We start from the raw sequence: 12,010 nt of genomic DNA on the forward strand, positions 1-12,010 counted from the left end.
AGTAGTTGTGTGAGTATACTCATCTTCTACCATGATAATCAGCAATTAATGTGTATGTTTCCAAATTTTTGATACTTGTAAGCCTATAAAGAAAATACTGCCCCCTTCTCAATAGTTTCTTCCACAAATATTACGAGCACCAGAAAAAGCACAAAACATTTGTAAAACCATACAAGCGAATAGCTGCTTTTCATTTATTCCTCTTTATGCACTATAGGAGATACAAAAGTCACACTTCAACACTTGATTTTAACATAGTATCCATGTAATATTGTGAACCCTCCCCCTTTCTTCCTTGTATCAAAAATGCTACATAACAACAGAGGAAAATGTCCATAACTTGTTGTAACACTGTCAATTATGATACTGCAATGCCTGTGTTGTTAAGAACAAAGCAGTGTTCCTTTGGACAAGCATGCTTGTGTGAAAGAACAGGCACTGTGGTGACTTCAACTGTTATCAAATACATGAAATGTATTTGCAGGTGTGAATATGAACAACCTTCAGTTGTAAAAGGGAATGACAACAATGAAAATCTGTGTCAGACTGGGACTCAAACACAGATTTCCCACTTTACATAAGCAGTGGACTTAATCACTTTGGCTTCAACGCACAACCCACAGCCAGACTCAAACTTATATGCCCACATTCCTGCATCACAACCTGTACTTGTAAATTTGTGCCAGACATACATACAGCTGATGGTTGTTCGTATTCACAACAGCGAATACATTTCCTGTATTCCATGGCTGCTGTAGTCGCCCCAGGAGGGCGAACATGTCCGAAGGAATACTGCAATGTTATTTTTAACAACACAAGTCTGCAATATCGTATTCAACCCCCGATACCAGGTGGCAACTTTCAACTGAAATGTCCTCCACTGCACAGGAATTACATAATATGTGTACAAGTACAGGTTCTGATGCAGGAATGATGACATATGTAAATCTGTGTGTGGTGCACCGATAGCTGAAGTGGTTAAGGCTATCGCTTGCGTGAAGCAGGAAATGTGGGTTTGAGTCCCGGACCAGCACAAATTTTCATTATTGTCACTCCCTTATACAACTGATGGTTGTTCATATTGAATACATTTCATGTACTGCAAAATATATTGTTGATGGCGGTTTTTGTGAAACCTTCAGTTCCAATATGCTGGTACACTATCTGTCAAAGATTTCATGCTTGTGGAAACTGGCATGACAATTAGTCACTGCTGGATTTTGAGAACATGAATTGTGGCAGTAGGTGTACACAAAATACATTATATCAAGAGACTTATCTCAACAAAAACATTAGCTGCAAAAACTTACAATCCTTTTATGGCCACAAACTGTTGCTCCCAACTTGCTGAAGTTGTGAACATTCCACAACCACAATGAGCATCTGTAATTCAGGAGAGATGAAGTAATATGATGTCCTTGAGTGGAGCACAACAGTGAGTTATGGGCACAGACTTAATGTCATAAAAAATGTGTTTGTTATTTAGAACAGAAGGAAGTCCACATGACAGAGTGGCATTTGCAGTGGCTTCCATGTAGAGTTTGCATAACTCTGTTGTTTCCCTGACACAATTTCACCGTTTCTGAGTTTTCATACTTGCTCATTTTCTTACTGCCTTGGCACATCTCATTATACAATGAGGTGACAAAAGTCATGAAATACCTCCTAATATCGTGTTGGATCTCCTTCTGTCCAGGGCAGTGCAGCAATTTGACATGGCACGGACTCAATAAGTTGTTGGAAGTGCCCTGCTGAAATACTGAGCCATACTACCTCTATAGCCTTCCATAATTGCAAAAGTGTTGCTGGCGTAGGATTCAGTGCACAAACTGACCTACTGATTATGTTCCATAAATGTTCGATTGGATTCATATTGGGCAGCCTGAGTGGCCAAATCATTAGGTCAAATTGTACAGAATGTTCTTCAAATCAATCGCAAACAATTGTGGCCTGGTGACATGGCACACTGTCATCAACAAAAATTCCACTGTTGTCTGGAAAAATGAACCCACGAATGGCTGCACATCATCTCCAAGTAACCAAAAATACCAGAGGACCCAATCCATTTCAAATAAGCATAGCCCACAGCATTATGGAGCAACCACCAGCTCTTACCAACTCAAATCCGGGCTCATCTGACCAGGTCACGGTTTTCCAGTTGTCTGGGGTCTAACCAAAATGGCCACAAGCCAAGGAGAGGTGCTGCAGGTAATGTCATGCTGCTAGCAAAGGCAATCGCATCAGTTGTCTGCTGCCATAGCCCATTAACACCAGATTTTACCGCAATGTCCTTATGGATATGTTTGTCGTACATCTCACATTGATTTCTGCAGTTATTTCACACAAAGTTGTGTCTGTTAGCAATGACAAGTCTACACAAATGCCGCTGCTCTTGGCTGTTAAGTGAAGGTCAATGGCTACTGCACTGTCCATGGTGAGAGGTAAGGCCTGATATTGAATTTGCTAACATTTTCTGAAATGCCATAATCAATTTGGAAATGTTTTCACATGAATCATCTGAGTACAAATGGCAGCTCTGCCAATGCACTGTCCTTTTATATCTTGTGTACGTGATACTACTGCCATCTATATGTGCACATATCATTAGCCCATGACTTTTGTCATCTAAGTGTAGATGACATTATTTTCAAATTATTCTGATAATTATAAATTCGATTTGCATACTTCATACTCTTAATCTCCTTGATAGCATTTCTTAGGATTTCACACTATCCTCTATAGGTATGGCAGCTGTCTCTTGATTCTGTCACTATTTCAGAGACAACTCCCACTCTCGCATGTGATATGTTGGGACTTTAAAAAGTAAATTACAATTTATGGCAAGCCGAGTACTTTTATTAAATGCTGCACTGCACTTCAAAGTGACAAAGAAATGTGATATTATTTCTCAATATAGTCACCAAGTTTCCCCGTTAGCAACAGTCAGAACGTTCTGCCAACCATTCAACTCCTTGACAATAAAAATCTGCTCCTTGGTCATGGGCTCATTCAAGAACCACTGTGCGAATGTCCTCATCGTTGGAAAGTGTTTTCATCCCAATGTTCCTACAGTCTGCCAAAAAGATAAAAATTGCAAGGTGCAAGATTTGAACTTCCCAATCAGCATCATCTGCATCTGTGTGGCCTTGGTCAAATAATTGGCATCATTTCTTACGGCTGGTGTGACATTGCATTTGGTCCATATATTGTCAATATTTAGTGAATCTGGGTGCAATTTTGACATTTTTCCCCACAACAATTACACTGTCCTGCATACTTTAATGTTGGAATACATTTCCAGTTGCCGCACTATTTCATTTCCACATTGTGATGCACCTGTTTTCTGTAGTGCACCAGAACTCTCTCTGCAGGAAACCTGGAACATGTACTCTCTTCTAACAATGCACCACTCTTGTCGCACAATGTTCTTAGCATGGGACAATGTGAAACTTACTTTCTGAAGTAACCTACATACCTTTTGTCATATACAGTAGCACCCTGGCAAGGAAAGTGACAAAAGTCCAAAAATGGCAGTTCTTAGTTTAGTCGCTGAAAAATGTGTGTGAAGTGCCCTAAAGTGCACAAAAAGTCTAATGGAATTGCCACCAACATTACTTACCTGAAATTTAAAGGAAGGTTATACTATTTCACCATAAGTTTTAAAGAATTTATTCTTTACATTGTGATTTCTCGGGTATTGCTTTTCTGAGCTGTGCCACTGTTCTTGCCAGGGAGAGATATATGCTTGCTGTTTGTCACTGTATGAATTCAGAGATACCAGTACTTAAAATTTAATGGCAGACTACAAGTAATTGCCTAAAAAAAAGGACGAATAATCGCAATAACTGCCATAAAAAGAGCACAAAACAAACCATCAATCAATGGTAAATCTTTGGTTGATTTATTTGACACTTCATTGTCTGATTTCACTTTGAAGCTGTTTGACAATATTGGAAATTAACTCTGCAGATATGTATTTGATACTGATTTAATCCAGTTTCTTTTCTTTCAGTGTGACGCCACTTCTACTGTACTTATACATTCAAGGATGTGCAGATTACATACAGAAAGGCTGATGTACCACTGTTTAGTTATTTATTCACTGTGCAGCTAAAGGGGGGGGGGGGGGGCATCTCATCCTCAAAATGTCATATGACCTCTGAATACTGCAGGACTGGAAGCCACGTGTTGTGGAGACATAGAAAAACATAGAATTATACAGTAAATATAGTATTCTAAAATCAAACATCCATGTTCATTATTAACAATGCTGCTGTAAATGAACACTGTATTTTAGACAACTACAATAGACGGCCACATAAAGAAGTAGTTATGCAGCAGTTACATACCTTTAAAAGTAGACTATTGGAACATATGAACTTTCAAAGTTCTTCATTGGACAAAAGACAAAAATATACACATTCATACACCCACAACTCACATACACATGGTCCTCTCATCTATTGAATATGATATTTTCCAACAATCTAATTTCAGATGCCCCTGTCTGCTAGTCAATCATATTTTAAGGCACAGAGATACAAGAGTTTGGATCACTAGGAGATTATTTTGTTTTGCATGTACACTGCCCTAAAAAAAACTGAATTGCACAGAAGGGGAGGAGAAAATGAAATGAAACTTCACTTGCTGAGAGGGTATGTGATGCTATTACAACAAGTCTACAAAGAACTTGGCAGTATGAGCCCACTTATCAGTATGATGTTGTACCATGCCAGTTCTGAATGCATGCACTGATCCATTTAGAAATGGAATCATAAAGCTATCATGCCCTCTCCTGAAGCCCACAACTGTTGTCCTTGATATCCTGGATAATGGTGCTGGGACAGAGTTGATGTCCAAGCCTATCCACCATGTTCCATCAGGGAGAGATCTAGAGTACTATTGGCCACAGAGTACCTCAAATCATGCAGACAGTTCAGAGACATGTGTCGTGCGTGAATAAGAACTGTCCCATTGCAAAATAGTAATATGATACTGTTGTGTCAAAGCTAATACAATATGACACACGATGTCTGTGGACGTACTGTTATGTCGTCAGAGATACCTCAGTCGCTATCAACCATGACCTGAAGTCATGCCAGAGGGCCCCTACATCATCATGTGAGGAGTAACAAACTTGTATCTTTCAAAACGTTGGAAGGATGGGACCTGTCCTCAGGTTGCCATCATATTCACCGTTGATAGTCACCAGGGCAGGGCAGAACCATGATTCATCACTAAACGCAATTTCACACCATTCATCAGCAAGCCATGCTTCCCAGTCATGGCATCACTCCAAATGAAGCTGTTTCTGTTATGGTGCTGAAGGTAGCCTATCCTTGGGACGGTAGAACCTGAGCCTGCCTGCTACTAGTCTCTGACCTATGGTGCAGGATGACACAGAATTTTGAAGGGAGCTCATTACAAGCACAGATAAGAATGGGTTACAATGTGGTTGGTGCATGATACGAGGATCTTTTGTGGTGGTCAGACATGGTTAACTGGAACTTTGACAAATATTAGGCCTGCCTTCACATTGCAATTCAGGCCAACACTGTGCCACTGTCACATTCGAACATCCTAAACATCTGGATACTGCACAATTTGACAAGCTGGCCAAATTGACACGCACAATGAAGCCTTGTTGTTGGGTGTTAATAATGCTGTCCCACATTAGTAGGTAGCACCTCAGTGTTCTTCACATTGATCACTCGACACCCGATGTTGTTCACGGCCATTATATACTCTACCAGGCCTGATAACAATCCTAACATGAAAACCACTTATGCACTTTGGTGGTTGTCTTAACTGTCGCAGAGAATTGCAACTTTTATCATTTACATACCCGACCTTGTGTTTGGGTGCTTCACTTTTATTTTGTTAGACAAAGTGTAATTAAAAACCATAGGGCATGGACCTTGCCACAGGCGAGGTGGTTGCGTGCATCAGCTATACAGATAGCCATACCACAAGCACAACCACAATGGGGCGGTATCTGTTAAGAGGCCAGACAAACATGTGGTTCCTGAAGAGGGGCAGCTACAGGGGCAACAGTCTGGATGATTGACTGATGCATGATTGACTGATCTGTCCTTGTAACATCAACCAAACTAGCCTTGCTGCACTGGTACTGCAAATAGCTGAAAGCCACGGGAAACTACAGCCATAATTTTTCCCAAGGGTACGCAGCTCTATTGTTAGGTTAAATGTGATAGTATTCTCTTGTGTAAAAAATTCCAGAGGTAAACTAGTTGACATTTAGATCCCCATGTGGGGGGGATTGCTCGGGAGGATATTGTCATCAGGAGAAACAAACGTGGCGTTCTACAGATAGGAGTGTGGAATGTTAGGTCCCTTAATCATACACATAAGTTATAAAATTTAAAAAGGTAAATGGATAGGTTTGAAGTTAGATACAGTGAGAATTAGTGAAGTTCAATGGCAAAAGGAACAGGACTTCTGGTCAAGTGAATACAGTCTTATAAATACAAAATCAAATAGGGGTAATGCAGTAGTAGGTCAAATAATGAATAAGAAAATAGGAATGCAGGTAAGCTACTATGGACAGCATAGTGAAAACATTATTGTAGCCAAGATAGACACAAAGCCAACACCCACTCCAGTACTACAAGTTTATATGCCAACTAGCTTCGCAGACGATTAAGAGGTTAAAGAAATGTATGATGAGATAAAAGAAATTATTCAGATAGTTAAGGGAGATGAAAACTTAATTGTGGTGAAGGGCTGAAATTCAATAGTAGGAAAAAGATGAGGAAGAAAAATTGTATGTGAATATGGACTGAGGGAAAGGAATGAAAGAGGAAGCTGCCTGGTAGAATTTTCCACAGGGCATGATTTAACCGTAGCTAACACTTGGTTTAAGAATCATGAAAGAAGGTTTTTTAAATGAAAGAGACCTGGACACACTGGAAGGTTTCAGATTGGTTATGTAATGGTAAGACAGAGATTTTGGAACCAGATTTTACATTGTAAGATATTTCTAGGGGCAGATGTGGACTCTGACCACATTGGTTATGAACTGTAGAGTAAAACTAAATAAACTGCAAAACAGTAGTAAATTAAGAAGATGGGACTGGCATAGCTTGAAAGAAGAGGAGTTGTTGAGAGTTTCAGAGGGAGCATTAGGCAATGACTGACTAGAAAAGAGGCAAGAAATACAATAGAAGATGAATAGGTAACTTTGAGAGATGAAATAGTGAAATCAGAAAAGGATTAACTAGGTAAAAGACAAGACCTAATAGAAATCTTTGGATAACATGGGAGATATTGACTTTAACTGATGAAAGGAGAAAATATAAGAATGCAGCAAATGAAGCAGGTGAAAGGGAATACAAATGACACTGACAGGAAGTGCAAAATTACTAAGCAAGAATGGCTAGAGGACAAATGTAATGAAGCATATTTCACTAGGGGAAAATTAAAGAGGTCTTTGGAGAAAACAGAAGCAGATATATGAATATCAAGAACTCAGATATAAAACCAGTCCCAAGCAAAGAAGAAAAAGCTAAAAGGTGGAAGGAGTAAAAAGTGGGTCTTTCCAGGGGAGATAAACTTGAAGGCAATATTATAGAAATGGAAGAGGATGTAGATGAAAATGAGAAGAATTGACAGAGCACTGAAAGAGCTAAGTTGAAACAAGGCCCTGCTAGTAGACAACATTCTGTCAGAAGTACTGATAGCCTTGGGAAAGCCAGTCATGAAAAAACTCTTCCATCTGGTGTGCAAATATGAGACAAGCGATATACCCTCACACTTCGAGGAGAATGTAATAATTCCAAGGAAAGCAGGTACTGATAGGTGAATATTACCGAACTATCAGATTAATAAGTCACAGTTGCAAAATATTAACACAAATTCTTTACAGAAGAATGGAAAAACTGGAGGACGTCGATCTCGGGGAAGATGTTTGGATTCAAGAGAAATGTAGGAACACCCGAGGCAACACTGACCCTACAACTTATCTTATAAGGTGTACAACTTTGCTTCCGTCGTTTTGGGGCTTTAATGAAACAAATTGGTCACACATGTATCATTCAAAGTATTTTCCATCACTGGCCACTACTTTCTCCCATCTTTCAGGCAGTGTACGAATCCCCTGTTGAAAAAATTGTTCATCTTTTGAAGCAATCCACAAATTGATCCAATTTGTGACTTTTTCATGAGATTGGAAGTGTTGGTCCGCCAGGCCATGCGCCATTGATCTAAACAGGTGATAGTCAGAGAGAGAAATGTCTGGAGAATATGGCGGGTGGCATAGGACTTCCCATTTTAATGTTTCCAAGTACATTTTGAGCTCTTTTGCAATGTGGGGTTGAGCGTTGTCGTGCAGCAAAATCACTTTATCGTGCCTCTAACTGTATTGCAGCCATTTGTCTTTAAATGCTCTGCTCAAATGCATTAATTGCTTTCGATAACAAGCACCTTTGATTGTTTCACTTGGTTTTAACACGTCATAGTACGTGACGCCGAGCTAGTCCCACCAAATGCAGAGTATGATCTTGGAGCTGTGAATATTCAGTTTGGTCATCAACGTGGAAGCATGCCCGGGATATCCCCATGATTTTTTGCATTTAGGGTTATCATAATGAACCCATTTTTCATCCCCAGTCACAATGTCCGTTTTTGCCTCTGAAGCAACAGTTCACAAACACACAAACGCCGTTCAACATCTCTTGGTTTCAGTTCACATGGGACCCAAGTTCCTTCTTTCTAAATCATGCTCATGGCCTTGAGACTTTTGAAATGGCTTGCTGTGTCACTCCCACTAATTGTGCCAATTCTTCTTGAGTCTGACACGAGTCTTCACTCAGCAATGTCTCCAATTCTGCATCTTTGAAAACTCTCTCTACCGCCACTATACCAGTCTACAACGTTAAAATCACCATTCTTGAAGCACTGAAACCACTCATGACACAGTAACATCTCCTGCAAATGACGAGAATTAGGCTCGTAAACTGACATTTTCAATCAAGAACAACTTTATGATGCAGACACAAATCGACTAATGTTTGAATGAGGTTATGTTGACCGAGGTCCAAGCTAGCTGCCTGACATCTGCACTCTGTTTCTTTCGACTGCTACTTACCGCTGTCACCACCTGTCAGCAAATGGCGGAAGCAAAGTTGTAAACCTTGTAGAAGATAGGTTAAGGAAATGCAAAGATATGTTTATAGCACTGGAAGACTTAGAGAAAGCTTGTGACAACGTTGACTCGAACACCATCTTTGAAATTCTGAAGGTAGCAGGGGTACAATAAAAAGAGTGGAATGCTATTTACAACTTCTACAGTATCCAGATGGCAGTTATAACAGTCAAGCAGCATGAAAGGGGACCAGTGGTTGAGAAGGGAGTGAGATAGAGATGTAGCCTATTTCCAATGTTATTCAATCTGTACACTGAGTAAACAATAAAGGAAACCAAAGAAAAATTTGGAGTAGAAATTAAGATTCAGGCAGAAGAAATAAGAACTCTGAGGTTTGCCAGTGACATTGTAATTCTGTCACAGATCGCAAAGGACTCGGAAGAACAGCTGAACGGAATGGACAGTTTCTTGAAAGGATGATATAAAATGAACACAGACAAAAGCAAAATGAGGAATATAGAACGTAGTGGAATTAAATCAGGTGATTCTTAAGGAATAATATTAGGAAACAAGACACTCAAAGTAGTAGATGAGTCCTGTCATAAGGGCAGCAGAGTAACAGATGGCTGAAGTAGAGAGGGTATAAAATATAGACTGGCAATCGCACGAAAGGCATTCTGAAGAAAAGAAATTTCTTGACACTGAATGTAAATATAAGTGTTAGGAAGACTTTTCTGAAAGTATTTATATGGAGTGTAGCCATGTATGGAGGTGAAATATGGATGATAAGCAATTTAGACAAGGAGAGAACAGAAGCTTTTGAAATACTGTCCTACAGAAGAATGCTGAAGATTAGATCGGTAGGTCATGTAACTAATAAGAAGTACTGAACAGATTTGGGGAGAAAAGAAATTTGTGGTATAACCTGACTAGAAGAAGAGATCAGTTGACAGGACATTCTAGGACATCAAGAGAAAGGGAGGGATAGCACAGTAGAGGTGAGGGATAGTAAGGTGCTGCTTGTGGAAGCATACAAGGATGAGGTGGAGAGAGGATAGGGCAGCTAGGTGCAGTCAGGAAGTTAGACGAAGGGCAGGGGAATGGAGGAGTAGGAAAGGAGAGAAGTAAAAAGACTGTGGGTGCATGGCCATTGCATATGTGGTGACGAGCAGTCCCTCTCAAAATATACCAAGGATCTCACTGAGGCCTTCACAGACTGTAATTACCCTACAAAACTTGTACAGGAACAGATCTTCCATGCCTTATGTCTCCATTCACCCACTGCCTCCCAAAGTCCCACTGTCCAGCCACAGAGGCACATCCAACTTGTGATTCAGTACAACTTAGGGCTGGAGCAACTGAATCACATTTTTTTCGACTACCTCTTCTCATGCTGTGAAATGAGAAATGTCCTACCCACAATCCTTCCCATCCCTCCCACAATGGTGTTCTTCCATCCACCAAACCTCATCCATGCCCACACAACGCCTACTCCCAACCTCTTGCCTTATGGCTCATATCCCTGTAATATACATAGATGCAAGCCCTGTCCCATACATACTCCACCATCACCTATTCCAGTCTGGTCACAAGCATCACCTATCCCATCAGAGGCAGGACTACCTGTGAAATCAGTCATGATCTACAAGCTTAGCTGCAGCCACTATGTTGTGTTCTAAATAGGCATGACAACCAACAAGCTGTCTGTCTGCATACAAGGATGAGGTGGAGAGAGGATAGGGCAGCTAGGTGCAGTCAGGAAGTTAGACGAAGGGCAGGGGAATGGAGGAGTAGGAAAGGAGAGAAGTAAAAAGACTGTGGGTGCATGGCCATTGCATATGTGGTGACGAGCAGTCCCTCTCAAAATATACCAAGGATCTCACTGAGGCCTTCACAGACTGTAATTACCCTACAAAACTTGTACAGGAACAGATCTTCCATGCCTTATGTCTCTATTCACCCACTGCCTCCCAAAGTCCCACTGTCCAGCCACAGAGGCACATCCAACTTGTGATTCAGTACAACTTAGGGCTGGAGCAACTGAATCACATTTTTTTCGACTACCTCTTCTCATGCTGTGAAATGAGAAATGTCCTACCCACAATCCTTCCCATCCCTCCCACAATGGTGTTCTTCCATCCACCAAACCTCATCCATGCCCACACAACGCCTACTCCCAACCTCTTGCCTTATGGCTCATATCCCTGTAATATACATAGATGCAAGCCCTGTCCCATACATACTCCACCATCACCTATTCCAGTCTGGTCACAAGCATCACCTATCCCATCAGAGGCAGGACTACCTGTGAAATCAGTCATGATCTACAAGCTTAGCTGCAGCCACTATGTTGTGTTCTAAATAGGCATGACAACCAACAAGCTGTCTGTCTGCATGAATGGCCACTGACAAATTGTGACCAAAAAAGAGTTGGACCACCCAGTTTCTGAGCATACTGCCCAACACAAAGTCTTCACTTCAATGACTGCTTCACAGACTGCACCATTGGGATCCTTCCCATTGACACCAGATTTTCTGAACTGTGCGGATCGGAAATCTCTTTGCAATATATCCAATGTTCCCATAGCTCTCATGCACTTAAACTTAGTTAGCCATTGTCCTCCACCCACCTATCTCTTTCCCTGTTTCCACTCCAGCAGTACTCAGTCTTCTATTCCATCAAGGCACCTACTGTCTGTTTACTTCTCTCCTCTCCCCCACCCCCCTCCCTCCCACGCCCTCTGTCTAACTTCCCGAATGCAACTAGCTGCCCTACCCTCTTTCCACGTCGTCCCTGTATGCTCCCACAAGCAGCACTTTACCATCCCCCACCCCCTATCCAGCTATCCCTTCTCTTCCCTGCCCCAGCCTTCACCTTATCCCCACATTGCATGAGAATGTGATCTA

General features: G+C 41.1%; 1 protein-coding gene across 1 annotated transcript in view; it reads right to left on the bottom strand.

Moving 5' to 3' along the window:
* LOC126175641 (tRNA pseudouridine synthase Pus10) overlaps positions 1-12,010 on the bottom strand; it is a 100,198-nt gene that overhangs the window by 28,961 nt on the left and 59,227 nt on the right. The window lies entirely within an intron of this gene.

The sequence above is a fragment of the Schistocerca cancellata genome, chromosome 3 (assembly GCF_023864275.1).
Source record: "Schistocerca cancellata isolate TAMUIC-IGC-003103 chromosome 3, iqSchCanc2.1, whole genome shotgun sequence".
In the NCBI taxonomy this organism is placed as follows: domain Eukaryota; kingdom Metazoa; phylum Arthropoda; class Insecta; order Orthoptera; family Acrididae; genus Schistocerca; species Schistocerca cancellata.